The sequence below is a fragment of the Jatropha curcas genome, chromosome 2 (assembly GCF_041381405.1).
Source record: "Jatropha curcas cultivar XTBG-Jc1 chromosome 2, XTBG_Jcur_1.0, whole genome shotgun sequence".
Lineage (NCBI taxonomy): Eukaryota > Viridiplantae > Streptophyta > Magnoliopsida > Malpighiales > Euphorbiaceae > Jatropha > Jatropha curcas.
In genome coordinates, this window is record NC_143152.1 from 7,290,961 (window position 1) to 7,310,013 (window position 19,053).

Here is a 19,053-nt window from a genome sequence, read left to right on the forward strand (position 1 = left end):
TAATTCCAACAACTGTGGAGTTCGATAACATCTAAAAGTAGTGAAATCCTTATATATAACAATGCATTAATTAATTAACCACAAAAATTTAGAAATTTTACATTTTATAGTCCCGCGGAGAAAATTGCAGAGCCTTAGCCAAGTCGAAGGAAATTCCTAATTCCTGAAAAGTTAAACAAGGGAAATGTGAGTTTTATAATGAATTAGAATTACTTCACCACACATGCATTCACACGACTATGTAAATAATTAAATCTAGTCATCCGACTAGTTATATGATCATGCGGGCAGTCACACAAATGGCATCACAACAGCACTCACAAACGTCAACACCTTTACATAATCACATCCCATGGAAATTTGGTCTATGGAACCCCCGATGGGCCGTCCTCCCACATGGCCCATCCTCTCATAACGTGTGCATCAGGGAGCCGATCCCCATACATGCCCGACCGGTCTAATCCTCACTTGACCATCCCTCTCATTATTTTTCCATTCTCTCTTTTCTTTTTTATACCAACAGAAGGCCACCCTATGGTTTTCCATATCATCCATATCATATCATCAGGTGCACATAGGGACGCCGATCTCCCCATACCTGTTCGACTGTCAAATTCCATATTTTCATCATTTCCAGGACCGTCCTCACAAACCCATGGTGACCCACTTCATCCCAATTTCACCCAAACAAAGCATAACAATGCCACAACACAAATAATCAAATATTGCAATTAAATGCAGGCACATCAAACAATTAAATATCATGATGCAAGTGCACAATTAGACATTCATTTTCAATTACAATTAAATAAAGGAGTAGTAATTAACAATATAATAAATAATTGATCCTTGGAAAATAAATAAATAAATAAGCAAATAATAAAATAATAATAAAGTAAATAAAGAACTTCATTTCAATATATATATATATATATATATATAGATCAAGTTAAAGAATTTTATCTAAATAAACCTATTAACTTAATTATTAATTATGACTAACCTAGATTCTATCGAAATTCCGACGGAACCTTCCCTAAAATTTGACTAACCCACAATTCAATAATAAATTCTCAAAGCTCATCCTTCGGGCAATCCAAAACAACTAACCCTATCCACCAACCCATTATTTATTCATTCGATCATTTACTCAAATCACATAGCTTATCCGTCTGCCAATCAATCAAATCAAGTACCCATCCTCCTTAAACATCAGTATTAACACCCAACTATCTCAACCATAAGTTTACAAATATAGCAACTTTCAACTTGTTCCAACAATACTTATATAAGATTATTTGTTAAATCATAAGCTGACCAATTTAATAACTTTATGGTAATTAAATTGTTAAGTTGTTAAATCTCATTTTTAACAAAAACTATTTATTTAGATTCGATTCTTATATCAATATTGGAAGTGGTTAGGCTTTCCAAACTTAGTTTATCAAAATTACGCATCTAACCTCTGGTTAACGGACTAAAACTCATCTTACTTTTCTTATGCACAACCAACTAGTTTTAAGATAATGATTATACGAAATAACTAACTAACTAATTTCAAATTTATTTTTCATGTTTCGATTTATAACAATTATTCTAAATGACTTGTAGTCTAAATTTTCAAAATTTAGTGTATTTATCGAATGAGGTTCCCTAACGAGGATCATATTCGATTAAAGACTAAAAATATTCTATTTACATATAAACTATTCCAATAATCTAATTTCTTGTTATTTAATTAAATATACTTAAATAATCAATTAAATTCTGTAATCATTTAAATTCGAAATTTACACAAAATTAAGAACTAGGTCTTAGGGCATACCAATCGAAAGTTGAATGAGGATTCCACGATCAGCGTGAGGAGAGGATAATTTAGCCTCTTGGGATGCGCCAGAGACTCTTCGGCTGGTTGCCAGACCGCCGTCGTCTATGGTGGCCGAAAAACCGTGGCTGCTCGGAATTGAGCGCTCTTCACACCATCCGACTTGGTTTTCTATCAGGAGTCTGATTTTGACTAACTAACTAATTTCAAATTTATTTTTCATGTTTTGATTTATAACAATTATTCTAAATGACTTGTAGTCTAAATTTTCAAAATTTAGTGTATTTATCGAATGAGGTTCCCTAACGAGGATCATATTCGATTAAAGACTAAAAATATTCTATTTACATATAAACTATTCCAATAATCTAATTTCTTGTTATTTAATTAAATCTACTTAAATAATCAATTAAATTCTGTAATCATTTAAATTCGAAATTTACACAAAATTAAGAACTGGGTCTTAGGGCATACCGATCGAAAGTCGAATGATGATTCCACGATCAGCGCGAGGAGAGGATAATTTAGCCTCTTGGGATGCGCCAGAGACTCGTCGGCTGGTCGCCGGACTGCCGTCGTCTATGGTGGCCGGAAAACCGTGGCTGCTCGGAATTGAGCGCTCTTCACACCATCCGACTTGGTTTTCTATCAGGAGTCTGATTTTGGCATTAGTTGCGCGAGCTCAGTCTCCTAACTAGCCGGAACGGGCTCGATAGTCACCCTCTCACCATCGCTCCAATGATTTCGTCATTCGAGCTTTGTCGTCGGAATTGATGGAGGAGAAATGGTTGCCTGGAGGAGATAAAGCGATCGGCGCTCCCCCTTCACGCTCCAACTGCCGAAAATGGCGTAGATCGCTGGAGCCGTTGCTGCGTTGCTTAAGAGGAAGAGAAGATCATTTTATTGCGCCACTGGAGGTCCAATCGGAGCGAGGGAAGGCTGGAAACTTGACCAGTGGCACGAGTTGAGTCGATCGCCACCTCGCTCTCTTTGAGCAGTGGCTGAAAACGGGAAGGAGGGAGGAGGGTCGCCTGCACACGTTAGAGAGGGAAGAAGAAAGAAAGAAAGAAAGAAAGCGATTCTACAGTTTTTTGGGCCATTTCGGTTCGATTCAAATTGGTTTGGTCCAATTTAGTGATTTGACTCGGTTTACGAGTTTTTCACTTGGTTTTCGAAAAATTCAAACTGGTTTATAAGTCCAGTAAAGTAATAAGAAAATATTTTCCACTAAATTTCATTGGTTAGAATAAAAATTTAGTTTTTGAAAATTCTATAAAATTGAATTTTCGAGTCGTTTCACAATAGAAGCAGACAAGAGAACCTATAAGTTATTCTATTTTCTGTAATTTCAATTTATATATGAATATGTTGGGCACTTAAATTCTAACGTGTAGTATCAGAGCCTATTTATATAAATTGAAACTCAATTATGATTTGCGAATTGCATATGTCATTGAATCGGTAATCTAAACGCTTGGGTATTTTGAATTGATTATCGAATTCTTGAATTATTAGTTCTTCAATTTGTTTTGATTTTATTATCAAAGCATAAATTTTATATTGCTTCCTTTTTCAATTTAAAACTCATATATATATCTTCGAGATATGATTTTTTAATAAAAAGAATTTTTTGGGCATAAAATATTGTATTGCTAGAAAATTTGTATATTGATATGAATATCTACACCAAAGTCAGTTATTCACAGAGCTTTATGAATTTTCATTACATGATGTACGTAAGACGGAATTTTCTGATCTTTTTATATATATTAATCTACCCAAAGAGGATTGGTATATATAATAAATTAAGATTTAATGGAATTTAATATTAGGGAGAACTCATAGATTAAAAATATATTGACCCAAAGGGGATATATTTATTTCTTGGGAGTTTATGTTTTCTATATATGTTACTCTAATATTAGAGAGACCTATTTGTATGTTGTATTATCTACCCAAAGGAGATTTTATAATCATACATCTGGACTCTCGTTAGAACAAGGCTTATTCTTGCATTCAAACTGCCCATTATTTTATTTTCTCTTATACTTATTGGGATAATCTCTTGAACAATTACTTTTGTTGCCAACAATCAATCGGCTATCATTGAGGTTTTAATTGGAGCCAACTATAAATAATGGAAATTGGATATTGAACTTGCTTTAGGAATGAGTGATCTAGATATTGCAGCCTACGCCTCCTGTACCTTCAGAAACTAGTACTACCAAGTAAAAGGATGCCTACAAGTTTTGGATAAGAGCTAATTGCCTTTTTGTGATGGCTATTAAGAAGTCTGTAGCTAAATATATCTTGGATTTTGTTCTTGATAGCAATAATGCTAAAACTCTTTTTGATGCCATAGGCAATTTACACCTAGAAACTGATAAGGCCAAATCTGGAGAGCATATGAGGAAACTTAGAGTTTGAAATATGAAGGGTTAGGTGGGTTAAGAGAGTACATCTATAAAATGCTTACTTACCAAAAACGACTTAGTGCTATGAAAATTGTCCTCCTTAATGAGTTCATTGTTCACCAAGTTTTTAAAACTCTGCCCTCTCAATTTAGCCTACTAAAAATTGCTTATAATGCTGTGAAAGAAAAATGATCCATTAGTGATGATCTTTATAAATTGTCTTTATTGTAAATTGAAAATTTTTTCTATGCATGTTGATAATGCCATTTTTAAATGCCCTTTGACCAAAGAAAAGTCTTTCATGTTGTGGCATAAACATTTGGGTCATATTTCTAAAGAAAGAGTTGAAAGACTTGTAAAAGATAATATTTTACCTCCATTTGACAAAACAGATTTTGAAGGTTGTGTTGATTGTTTTAGAGGTAAACTTACTAAGACCAAAAGAAAGGGATCCACTCATAGTCAGAATCTTTTAGACATTATTCACATTGACATTAGTGGTCCTTTGTCTTCCACCTTGTCTGGTCATTCATATTTTATAACCTTTATTGATGATTTTTCTCGTTTTGGTTATGTCTATCTTATTAAAGAAAAATCCAAGGCATTTGATATGTTTAAAATTTCTAGAATTGAAGTTGAGAATCAACTAGATAAAAGAATTAAGTTGTGAGATCTAACTGTGGCAGTGAGTATTATGTGAAACATGGAGAAACATGACAAAATAAATGAGACCATTTGCTAAATACTTACAATAATGTAGGTTTGTTGCCCAATATATAATGCCTGAAAAACCTAAACAAAATGGTGTGGTAGAGAGATGTGATCATTTCTTACTCATTAATTTCTTACTCATTTTATATATAAGAGTTGATAATTAGTGTGTAAAAGAGGCATGATATGGATTTGTATAACCTTATGAATGTGCTTACCATATGTAAATGGTTTATGAACCAAGCTTTAGATTGAGATGTGTGGATATTGAATTTGATTAATTGAAGCATGAATTTATGGTTAATCTACATTGGTACGATTTCATGGACTATGGCTTAATGAAACTTGTTATGGCTATAAAGTAGTAAGTTCTTTATCATAGTGGACTACCTTGAGTGTTGAATCTTATATGCTATGCATGAGCAGACAAAATGTGAAAATCTATGATGTTATACAATCATCATATGCATTGCATAGTAAATGTATGGGTCATGTTTAGCTATGGATGATCATGATTATGAGAATACAAATGATTGTTTATATGAAATCAAGTTAAATGTACTATATGATGATTAAGTAAGTATGACTCATGAATCTAAACCGATACATGAACATGGGGAAAGGATCCTCATATCCTATGATTATATGGAAATGTATAAGGAAAAGGTGATATGAATCATTAAAAGTACCATATCGCCTTTATAAGCTTAGTGGGAGTCAAGTAGTGACACGCTTTTTCGTAAGTGTACAAACTCGCAAACAAGTAATAAAGAGTGAGTAGAGTATTGTCCCACGAAGATTACACATCAAGTACCAAAATTGTGTTAACTTACTATTATTTAAACGACAATAAGGAGAATAGATTGAAAAATAAAAGAAATAAAATAAAACAATGAATAAGAAATCAAATAAGAATATTTGATGAAAAGAAATCAATGATTAAAAGCTACTAGGAATTTTGACTTCACTTAATTTTATCCAATTTATTTTATTAGTTTGATAATCAATTTTAATTGTTCAAGTAGGGGAAACAACCCTAAAATCACTAACAAGCTCTCCCGATGTATTATTAGCTATTTACCTATCTTCCAATAGCGCAATCAAATATGAATTAAATCATAAAGTTTTATGGTATGTTTAATAATTCATAACCTAAGGTCGTTAACTTATTAAAACCCCTATGAGTTAAACCATATAGCTTTCGCATCAAGTTGTTATTCTCATATAATTTTTTATCTTTTTCATATAAAAAATTCTTCTTCCGATAGTGATTGATGAAATAAATCAATCCAGGAAAAAAACTCTACCTTAAAAGCATTAAGTTCAATAATAAATTATACTTTGAACAAAAAAAAAAAGCAAATCTAATATTATAAATAGGAATAGAAATTAAGCTACATCAAATCTCTAGTATGAGAGTTTAGTTCAACATAGTAATTAAATAAAACTCAATTAAACTTGAAAATAATTCTATAATGAATACGAATAATGAAAAGTAAAAAACAAGATTGAGAGTTTAGAGATAAAAATTAGTGAACAAATAGCGTAAACGACTTCCTTGATTATTTACACAAACTTGAATGCTCGAAGTCTTAAAAGAAAGAAAACTAAGAAAAGAGTAGAACAAAGATCTAAGATCCGAGATTCGAATCATCCCGTAATTGTTGTAGTGATCTATCTTTATATAGACTTTGTAGGGTGTCTTTAAATCTGAGTAGGAAACTAGCTGGCCTAATTAGGAAGAAATATTATTTGAGTAGGAAACTGATTTTGTGTTGTATTTCTTCCTAATCAGGAATCTTCTTTGACCAAATAGTGCTGGAACTCAAATAAGGTAAGTCTTCTATTATTTTAATGCAGCTCCATGCACAAGCCATACCCAGGCTTCAAATCTACACGAGCTAAATAATTAAATTTGGCCCACTTTGAATTTTATCTTTTCTTAGTAACACAGCTGTGGCGTTTGACACGGCCAGGTGATAGGTGTTATTTTTATAGTATTTTTAATATAGTTTTTATTAGGATTTTTAGTATTTTTTATTACTTTAATTATTTTTTATTCAGTTTTATTTCTGTTTTTGTTCAAAGCTTCCTTGAGTCATAATTCACTTGATTTTAAGGAAATTTGTAGGGTTTTGGCACAGAAAAGAGCAAAATAAAACAAAACACTCAGGCTCTAGCACGCCCTGCCCGTGTACCTTAGCACGCCCGTGCTAGAGTCAAGGAAAATCAAGTGGAGATTCAGACTCTAGCACGCCCAAGTCGTGCTATATGGCACGCCCATGCCAAAAGAGGACATCAACCCAATGGGTTGTTTGCTTAAGCATGGCCCGTGCTGTATCTCATCCTGGAAACTCAGAGCCTAGCACACTCTAACCGTGCTATATGGCACGCCCATGTTACAAATCCATATCTAGGCGTGCCCCTGAGCATGGCCTGTGCTGAACCTTCTTTAGAACTCAGGCTCCGGCACGCCCTGACCGTGCCTCACAAGCACGCTCGTGCTTCAAATCAAATGCTGTCTTGAGTCGAGAATGCCAACCAGTCCCTATCACTTACATGGGCCCACCTGAGATATTTTCTTAGCATGCAAATCAAGTTCTAATCCTATTTAGGCGCATGGAAGAGTCCTAATTGGGAAAAAAAATTCAAAGCCTAAACAGTTTCCTAGTTCCAAAAAGATTTCTTACTTAATAAGGACTCTATTTCCTAAACGGAGTCGGATTTTCTCCCAGGAAAATCTATATAAAGAGAAGAGCCATTCATTGTAGAGAGATCTCCAGTTTTGATAATTTTTATTCTATTGTTCTTCTCTCTCTCCAAAGACTTTAAGTGTTCAAGATTTGTGCCAAGATTCAAGGAAGCCATCCAGAATTAATTATTGACTAACTTTTATCTCTAAACTCTTAATCTTATTTTATTCTTTCATTATTCTGATTGATTATGAAATTTTTATCAAGTATTATTGAGTTTTATTTAATTATTATGTTGAACTAAACTCTCATACTAGGGATTTGATGTAGCTTAATTTCTTGTCCAATTTATAATATTAGATTTGTTTTTCTTTGTTCAAGGCATAATTTATTATTGAACTTAATACCTCCAGGCAGAGTTTCTCCCCTGGATTGATTTATTTTATTAATCATTATCGGGAGAAGGGTTTTTGATATGAAAAAGGTAATAAATTACATGAGAATAATAACTTGATACGGAAGCTATATGGTTTGACTCATAGGGGGGTTTTCATAAGTTAATGACATTAGGTTATGAATTCACAAAATAAACCATAAAACTTAATGATTTAATTCATGTTTGATTGCGCTATTGGAAGATAGGTAATTAGACTAGGTTAAAATAGCTAATAATACATCGGGAGAGCTTATTAGTGATTTTAGGGTTGTTTCCCCTACTTGAACAATAAAAATTGATTGATGAATTAATAAAATAAATTGGAAGGAATTAAGTGAAGTCAGAATCCCTAGTAGCTTTTAATCCTTGATTCTTTTAATCAAAAATTTCCTTGTTTTCTTCTTATTCTCTTTTATTTACTGAAGTTAGTTTCTTAAAATAATTTTCCTAAATCGCCATTTAAATAATAATAGGTTAATATAATTTTGATACTTGGTATACAATCCTTGTGGATACGATACTCTTCTCGTTCTATAATACTTGTTGCGATTTCGTACACTTGTGAAAATCACTGTCAAGTTTTTGGCGCTGTTGCCGGGAATTGGCGTTACCAATATCAATACCAATTACCCTATTATTAATTTAGATATTTGTTTTTGTTTATTGTTTATTGTTTATTTAATTTTTCTAAGAAGGTTTCTCAGGTTTTTATGCAGAGAAGATCATGTAGGACTGAGCCCTTGATCTTTGATCCAGAAATCGAAAAAACTTGTCGTAAGAACAACGCTGCTGGAATAGCACGTGAGAACAAACCAGAACAACAAGCAAACATGGCCGAAGAAGCTAATCCTCAGGACAAATCTCAACCTAATGTCCACACCTTGCGAGATTACACAACACCTTCTCTCACTAGAACAACCTCGAGTATCACTAGACCTTGGGACAAAGCACGATCCTGGTTACAATCATGCCCTGCTGGAAGTTTTATAACATGGGAGGAATTAGCCCAAAAATTTTTAGCAATATTCTTTCCATCTTCAAAGACCACAAAACTGCGCAATGAGATAATGACTTTTGTCCACCATGATCAAGAGAGTTTGTATGAAGCTTGGGAAAGATTCAAAGATTTATTGAGAAAGTACCCTCATCACAGCTTGCCTAAATGGTTACAGGTACAAACTTTTTATAATGCATTATCTCCTAACATTAAAATTACTCTAGATGCAGCTGCAGGTGGATCTTTTAAAAGAAAAGAAATTGATGAGGCATATGACTTGATAGAGGAGATGGCAAGCAATAGCCATTATTAAAGCAACTCTGAAAGGAAGAAAACTGCAGGAGTTTATGAGATTGATGCCATCACCGCACTCAATGCCAAAGTAGACAATATGGTAAGGAAGTTGGACTTATTGACTACTAACCCTATTAACTCTATCATGCAAGTTTGTGACAGGTGTAATTAGACAACATGGAATTGGAGAGTGCATGCTAGATATTTCAAATCCACAAACTCTGGAATAGGTCAACTATGTGATGAATAAAGGAAGGAAGAATTCGCGTATTCTAACTCTTATGATAACAGGTTAAGGAATCATCCTAATCTTTCTTATGGGAATCCAAACAATGCCTTGAATGCACCACCAGGTTTTTCTTCTCAAGAACAAAAGACTCATAATGATCTTCTCACTGCTCTCTCCAAATCTCACATGGACTTCATGAATGAAACTCGGGAAAACCACAAAATCCAATAAGCTGCGATAAGGAACTTGGAAATTCAATTTGGACAGTTTGTAAACATGATGGCTTCCTGACCTTAAGGTATGTTACCTAGTAATACTGAAAAAAATCCTAAGGAGCAGGTACAAGCTATTACTTTGAGGAGTGGCAAATAGTTGGAGGATCCACCCAGGAAGGAGGAAGAGAATAAAGAGCAAAAAAAGATCCCTATCATTGACCTTGAAGAAAAAGAAGAAGTAAGACCTTATGTTCCACTTGTTCCCTTCCCACAAAGGTTAAAGAAAACACAAGATGACAAGAGTTTTCTCAAGTTTCTTGATGTCTTCAAAAAGCTTCAAATCAATATCCCTTTTGCTGAAGCCCTGGCTCAAATGCCCAGCTATGCAAAGTTGTTAAAGGAAATCCTGAGCAAGAAAAGAAAGATCGACGATCAAGGAATGGTAATGTTAACAGAGGAGTGTAGTGCTATCATTCAAAATAAATTGCCTCCAAAGTTAAAAGATCCAGGAAGTTTTTCTATCCCTTATAATATTAGAAATCTTAATTTTGAAAAAGCATTAGCAGATTTAGGTGCTAGAATTAATCTTATGTCTTATGAAGTTTTTAAGATCCTAAGGATGGGAGAGCTAAAACCAACAAGTATGTCTCTATAGTTAGCAGACTGATCAATCAAATATCCAAGAGGAATTGCAGAAGATGTGCTCGTCAAGCTGCATAACCCACGACCCAATTCCCTGAAAACCTGATAGGTCTTATTGTTATAGCATTTTTAATATAATTTTTACTAGGATTTTTAGTATTTTAATTACTTTAATTAGTTTTTGCTTAGATTTATTTAAGTTTTTAATTAAGTTTCATTGATTCTTGAGAAGATTGATTTGAAGGATTTTTAGCAGGAAAATAGCCAAAATTTGCATCAAAGAAGGTTTTTTATTGATCAAATGCTTAAAAGACTTGCAGGTTATCCCTATTATTGCTTTTTAGATGGTTATTCAGGATATTTTAAAATACCTATTGCTCCCGAGGATCAAGAGAAAACTACTTTCACTTGCCCTTATGGTGCTTTCGCTTATAGGAGAATGCCTTTTGGGTTGTGCAATGCTCCTGCAACTTTTCAAAGATGCATGATGTCTATATTTTCTGACATAGTTGAGAAGTTCATTGAAATATTTAGGGATGACTTTTCTGTGTTTGGTTCTTCTTTTGATTCTTGTCTTTATAACCTCTCTTTAGTAATGTAACGATGTGAGGACACTAACCTCGTTTTGAATTGGGAAAAATGTCATTTTATGGTTTGTGAAGGTATTGTTTTAGGACATAAAATCTCATAAAAAGGGATTGAATTAGATAAAGCTGAGATAGAGGTAATTGAAAAGCTACCTCCTCCAAATTCAGTAAAAGGAGTAACAAGCTTTCTTGGCCATGCAGGATTTTATAGGATATTATCAAGGATTTCTCCAAAATCACAAAACCTCTTTGTAATTTATTAGTTAAAGATGTTCCTTTTAATTTTGACAAAGAGTGGTTGAATGCTTTTGACAGGTTAAAGAAAGAGTTGATTTCAGCACCTATCATTGCTACACCAGATTGGAGTCTTCTTTTGAACTTATGTGTGATGCTAGTTATAACACCCGCCGCCCAGTCCCGTGAGACCCGATAAAATAATATCATTTTAAGATTTGAAAATTTTGGGGCGTTACACTAGTGATCATGCCATAGGAGCTGTTGTTGGGCAAAGAAAGGAAAAGAAATTGCATGTCATTTATTATGCTAGTCGCACATTGAATGATGCACAATTGAATTATGCCACCATTGAAAAAGAGCTTCTAACTATTGTTTTTGCTTTTGATAAATTTAGGGCTTATTTGATTGGAGCTAAAATAATAGTTTACACCGATAACTCTGTTATTAAGTATTTATTAGAAAAGAAAGATGCAAAGCCTAGATTAATTTGTTGGGTTCTCCTTTTACAGAAATTTGATTTAGATATTCGTGATAAAAAAGGAACTGAGAACCTTGTAGTGGATCATTTATCCAGGCTTGAGTTGGGGGAGGAAGAGCAAGCAGAATTGCAAATTAATAAAGAATTCCCCCATGAACATCTTCTTCTTCTAACTAAAGCACAAGCTCCATGGTACGCTGATATAGTTAACTACCTTGCTTGCCAAATTACTCCTCCCAATCTTTCTTATCAGCAAAAGAAAAAAAATTTTCATGATCTTAAATATTATTATTGGGAGGAACCCTTTTTGTTCAAGTATTGTAGTGACCAGCTTTTTTGACAATGTATACCGGAAGAGGAAATGAAAAATGTCCTTTGATTCTATCATTCAATGGAATGCGGAGGACATTTTGAAGGAAGCAAGATGGCAGCTCGTATTCTAGAAAGCGGTTTGTATTGGCCTAACTTATTTAAGGATGCTCTTAACTTTGTTCGTCTTTGTGATCATTGTCAAAGGTTACGTAATATTTCCAAGCGACATGAGATGCCATTAAACAATATCCTTGAAGTGGAGATCTTTGATGTGTGGGGTTTGGATTTCATGGGGCCATTTCCATCCTCTTATTCCAACCAATACATTCTAGTAGCAGTAGACTATGTCTCGAAATGGGCGAAAGCTGTTGCCCTTCCCAATAATGATGCCAAAAGTGTGATGATCTTTATAAAGAAACATATTTTCACACGTCATGGTACTCCAAGAGTGATAATCACAGACGAAGTTAAGCACTTTTGCAACAAGTACTTAGATTCCCTTCTTTCAAAATATGGTGTTACTCATCGTGTAAGTACCCAGCATCACCCTCAAATAAGTGCACAAGTGGAAGTCATTAATAGGGAAATCAAGAAGATACTGGAGACTACGGTTGGCCAATCAAGGAAGGACTAGTCCAAGAAGCTCGATGATGCTCTTTGGGCTTATAGAACTGCATTTAAAATGCCAATTGGTATGTCTCCATATCGAATGGTCTACAGTAAGGCTTGTCACCTCCTCGTTGAGTTAGAGCACAAACCATATTGGCAATCCAGTTTCTTAACTTTAATACTAAGGAGGTTGGTCAAAAAAGGTTGCTTCAATTGAATATGATGGATGAGATGAGACTCCATGCTTATAAGAATGCCAAAATCTATAAAGACCGCACCAAACAATGGCATGATAAGCATATTATCCTAAGGAATCTAAAGGTAGGCCAACAGGTACAACTCTATAACTCTCAACTCCGTCTTTTTCCAGGTAAATTGAGTTCTAGATGGTTTGGCCCATTCATGATAGCCTCGCAAAGCGGGCAAATTTTATTATGTTATTTTCATATAAAATTGCATGAATGCATGATGTTTTTATATATTTTACGTTTGTTCGTGTTGTTTTGTTTCAAAGTGATTATAGGAACACAATTTGAGTAAAGGAATAAAAAGGCTTGCTTTATATAGAAAAGAGGACCAAAAAGTTGATAAAAATGGAAGAAAATTTCTCAGCAGACTTCGCGATGCGAAGGAGGTCACGTTGGAAAAGAAATAGGCCAGTCGCGAGCACCAGAAGAAGTCGCGCACGCAACCTACACCCAGAAAAGCAGGACTGAGAGTCAGAAGGTTTGCCAGCGAAATGCGCGAGCGCGACTTCCATCTGCGCGAGCGCGCAAATCACTTTTGAGAGGCAGAAGCATTTGGAACAGAAGTCGCGAGCGCGACTTTTACAAGCGCGAGCGCGAATCGTGTTTCCAGGAGACGTAATTGCTGTCTTTTCATCAGAAAAACATGTCCTTCCATGCATAGGTCGGGACTTTTCCCAAGAGGAGTCATCTAAAGCACCTTTTGGCCAACCAATCATCATCATAACCAACATCTCTTCCTCTTCTATAAATTGTAAATCCAAATCAAGAGGAAAAGATGCAAAAAAATGTATTATGCATCATGTAATAGGAAAAATGTAGTATTAGAGTACAGTAGAAAATAATAAAGTAGTACTTAGAAATAAGATGACGAGAGTCACTTATTATTGTTTGTGTAAAGAACATCCAGGAGTTCCTCGAGGTGTGACGCCCTCCGGAGGCTTGAGTTTGATTACTTCTATCTTTCTCTTGTTTTATTAAAGACTTTTTGCATGTTGTGCTTCATAATTTTCTATGCAAAGCAACAATATTATTTGGTTTCATTCAATGAAAGTTTCTTTAAGTTATCTTTTGGTCTTTGTTTAATCAAGCTTACTTAATTATATTCTCAGAAAGAAATAATTTAGTAAGGATCAAAGAGATAGAATTCATTTAGTTGGGTTTGCATGTGAATCTTTAACTTAGTTTGTCAAAGTTAAGTCTGACTTATTGAAATAATCAAAGAATAAGATCTAGGTTTAATATTTGACAAAGTAAGGCATTTGTTGTATGTAGAGATACATATAATAAATAGAGTAATTCTATGCCGAGAGGTTGAATTATACTTTACCATATGTGATTAAAGAATCATTTATTGCATGAAACACGTTTTGCTATAGAAAAAGAAAATCTAATGCATGATCAATTCTTCTAAGTATTCTACTATATCTTTATCTATAGAATTAAGTAGTATATTTAGTTATAGTTTAAATAGGATTATAGTTTAATCATTTCATATGTTATTGCTGTAAACATAAGTGTTAAGAATGAGTAGTAGAGTGCACATAACTCGTTCCTCGTGGGATCGATCTTTTTATTACTACGTTGCGATCCGTATACTTGCGGGAACTCAACAGAGATGCAACAATTCACAATCAAAGAAATTTTTCCACATGGGGCAGTTGAAATAGTGGATGGTGACCGGAGTTTCAAAGTCAATGCTCAACGCTTAAAAGTTTACCAAAATGAAGATTTTGATCTAGTCAAATCCACTATAAGTCTTGCTTAGCTCGAATCGGGTTTAATGTGTTGAGCTTAATGACATTAAACAAAAGCGCTTATGGGATACAACTCATATTCTTTTCCTTAACCTTTTTATTTTTGTTATTTTTGTTAAAATTTTCCCAAAATTTTCACCATGTTTGTTCTTCTGTTTTTAGCCAAGCTCTTTCAAGTAAAAGTTGAGGTACGGGCTCTAGCACGCCCTGGCCGTGCTCATCAACACGCCCGTGCTTCAAATAAGGGAAATTGCTTCAAGGGTCAGACTCTAGCACGCCAATGCCGTGCTTCTCAACACTCCCGTGCTAGGTAAGATGAAATTTTTCTCTTGCGGGTTAGACTCTAGCACGGGTGTGCCGGGCCAATGCTCACACCCGTGTCTGGAAAGCCAAAATTTTGCCCTTGCAAGTCAGAGGCTAGCATGCCCAAGCCATGCTCTTCAGCACGCCCGTGCCACGTAAGACAAATTTTGCTCTCCCAGGTCAGAGGCTAGCATGCCCAAACCGCGCGAGTCCGCACGCCCGTGCCCGTCACCGCCTCACAGACCCAGCATCAAGCACGCCCTGACCGTGTCAAGTGGCACGCCTGTGCCAACGTTCCAAATCTGCGTATTAAAAACATGAATTTTCGTTTACCGCACACCTCACTCCATTTAAAGCGCACGCCCTAGCCACATCTTTTCTTATCAAACACGCCCTAGGCGCCCTCTCCTTCTTCTCCATCTTTTTCTCTCCTTTTCTCTCAAACCACAAGCTTAGCAACCCAAATTTCTTCTCTTTTCTCCTTCTTTCACCATGCCCCCAAGGTATAAATGAAGCAGACCTGCATCTTTAGTGGCCACGAGAAATCGGCCCATTGCCCGTCCTTCGACCGCTTCTCCTCCACCCGTTCCTCCTCCTACAGGTCCAGCTCCTCCTTCGTTCGAGATCGACTCAACAGAACAACAGGAAAGGTACAATAAGCTCTCTCTTCGCCCTATTTTGCCAAATCATTTTATTGATGAATCTGCTTTAGCACAAGTGTGTTGGCTCAAGGGTCAATTTCTAGTCTCTGATTTTGATGATTAATACAAAAGAAATAAATTTAAAATTATATTATTTGTGCTAATATTTTTTTTATGCAGAATGTGTATGGAAAGAAATCGTACAAGGCAAATCCTACATTGAGTGTGAAGATATTTGAAGAACCTAGTAGCTAGGTCTTTAGGATACTTTGTATGATAGAGAGAAAATCCATATATGAGCACAAAAATTATTTTTCTCTCTCAAAAATATTTTTCAGGAAATTAGATTTCTTCAAAATAATTTGTTTCGAAAAAATATTTTATTTTTTGAAAATATTCTTTAAATCGAAATGATTTATTTTCCTAAAACTAAAGAGATTTCTTCTCTAATGTTTTTGGTAATAAAATCATACACTTTTCGGAAATATATTTTGAAAGATCTAAAGTACTTAAATCTATTTTTTTCTTACCTTAAAAACGAAGGGGAATCTTTTTCATTTTTAGTAAGAGCATCCTTCCGCAAAAATATTTTCCAAATAATGCTGTCGAAAATCTTTTGGTTAAAGGAAAGTAAAAATCGTGTTTTATTCTCTTACCAAAAAGGATAAAATAAATTTTTGGTAACAAAGATTTTCATATCTTCTAAATAAGGAAAGAAGATATTCTAATTTCAAATGAAATATCCACTTTCCAAATGCAAGAGACATGATGCTCTCTATAAATAGGAGCTTTCACGTCTTAAGCTATGGTGAAGTAAGAGTTTTCGTTTTAAGAGCATTCTCTCATTGATCAAATCTTTATCTCTCAAAACTTACTCTCTACCCCCATTTTCTTTTCATCTCTACACTTGAACATTTTCAATAATTAAAGTGAAAAGAATTTTTTACAATTACTTTTGAAAAACAGTTCTGTGTTCTAATCGATCTTCTAATATGATAAAACTGTTTTTCCTGTGCTTATATGGGCGTTTCTTTCTGTCTATTTAGATTTTGTAATCTATAGTAGACAGGCTCTTTATTTGTTAAACTTTTGTGTGTAATAGCTTAGGTTAGAAGCTATTGAGATAGAGGTTATCAAGCGACCTTCTCCATGTGTGGGATATTAATGTCTTGAATTGAGTTTTCTGTACTCTGCCAAAAACAGAAAGGGTTGAGGTTAACTAGAACCTTTGGAAAATCTAGTGAGACAAAAGGGTAGATCTAGGTGTTGATCTATTGCCTTGTACTGTTGGTTTGTCTCTTACCCTTTAAAAGAGATAACATAGTTGAGGATCTCAAGATGCGTCTTGGGGAGTGGATGTAGGCGAGTTAGTGCCGAACCACTATAAATCACTGTGTTCATCTTTTAATTTCTGAAGTTTGCTTGATATTACTTTTATTACACCTCTATTTAATTTTTAGAAACGCTAAAATTGTTATTGATTTAGATGTTCTAAAACGATAATAAGTCTTATCTTTTCTGAACATTAGAACTCTGGTATTCTAATAAGTGAATATACCATGTTGTAACTGTTGTTCTATTCTCAGTATATATCACTGATTGGGTTTCTAATTATCTTTCTAAACTTTATGAGAAAGTTCTAATCTTGATAGCTTTCCATCATAAAGTCGTTCTGATATTTGATTAAGGCTCTGTGAAGAAGTTCTGAATTTAATAACTGTCTTTCACATAGCTTTATATGATTTTTTAAACTTTATGAGGAAGTTCTAATTTCAATAACTTTCCTTCATAAAGAAGCTCTGATATTGTATAAGTCAGTGTGAAGCTGTTCTAATCAATAGCTGCACTTTGCACAGACTTTCTATCTTTTATAATTAGAACATTGTGAAGTGATTCTAATTCATATTCTATTCTCACAAAGTTCTGTGTGTTTTTCGCTGCTCTTAGAATTCTATATCTTGTTTAGAATTTCTAAAATTTGTATCTGTTTTAGAAAACCCAATTCACCCCCCCTCTTGGGTTGTGCCATACATATACGGGACCCACAAAGTGGGGCTTATAGATGGTGTTTTAGAACCCCTTAAGCATATTGGGTGGGAACAATTTATTGCAATGAAAGAGCTTATTTATGTACCTATGACTTTAGAGTTTTTGAGTTCATATTCTTCTCTTATTCAACTGTTGCCTGTTGAGTTTCCTAGCAAAATTAAATTCAAGCTTTTGGGGAGAAATTTTGAACTTTCAGTTAACGAGGTTAGTCACATCTTTGGTTTCCCAGCTGAAAATGCCCTTAATCAAATACCTAAGGATTTTAGAGATCGAACCACGTGGACAATACTAACTGGAGAAAATAACTATAATCTTAGGTTTTCAAAAGCGTTAAACTTATGAAACCCAGCTTTGAGGTATATTCATAAATTCTTAGCCAATACTATTTTTGGGTGAAGCGAGAGTGATGGAGTGTTGAGTCTTAATGAATTATATTTTATATGAGCGATTGATCTGGGGATTTTGTTGAATGTTGGCTATTGGCTATGCCTACGATGGGCTAGAATTGCACGGGCAGATAAAGGCGCCATTATGATGGGGTGTTTTGTGACCTGAATTGCATCTTATTTGAGAGTTTGGAACCCTGTTAGGCCTGTTTATGATAGTGTGGGAGGAGGAAAAGGCACTAGGCTAGATTTAGATGTCATGGTGCATATGAAATTGGTAGAAAAGATAGGGGATTCATTCCGTGTTGTGGGTGCTCAAGAAGAGAGTTCTGATGAAGAGGAGGCTGAAGATGCTGGCAACGCTAATATGGAGGAGATAATCCAACTCCTTTCCTTGGTTTTGTTACTTTTTTTGGTGCAGGTACTTCTGGAGCTAGTCATTCTTTTTAGAGAGCATCAAACTTGTCTAATGATGATGTTCTTACACGTATGTTGTCCCAAATGGACATGTTTGATACTCGCCTTAATGGAATGGAGTCCATGATTGCTGACCGTTTCCAATCCATAGAGATTATGCATGGGAGCCTCGACTCTCGTATAGACACCATGCAAGGCCAATATCAGGGAATTGCTAATCAACTTCAAACAGTGATTCAGTTGCTGCAGCCACACCTACCTCCACAATTTGAAGATTGATTATTTTTTGTTCTTTTTCTTTTGCTTTCTATTTTTGATTTTTGTTCATCTTTATATGTATTAAGTATTTTGGATATTATATTTTCTTCTTTTTAGTATTTTCTATTTTATAGCTTTGATAATTTCCAACACCTGGCTCTTATCGTATTTTTCCTTCAATCTTATTGTATTTTTTCAAATACAATGGTGGTAATGGTTCCCACACTTTCTTATTCTTTTGTTATATTATTGATAATATGCTAAGTTTGGGGAATTGCTTTAAAACTCATTGGGGACAATGTGCTAGATTAAGTTCGA

The 19,053-nt window shown here is 34.6% G+C and overlaps 1 non-coding gene across 1 annotated transcript; it reads right to left on the reverse strand.

Annotated features, from left to right (window-relative positions):
* Positions 1-9,128: 9,128 nt before the first annotated feature.
* On the reverse strand, positions 9,129-9,235 carry LOC149498165 (small nucleolar RNA R71). Its single transcript, XR_016319813.1, has one exon. It is a non-coding gene; the product is annotated as a small nucleolar RNA R71 (small nucleolar RNA).
* Between the last annotated feature and the right edge of the window lie 9,818 nt (positions 9,236-19,053).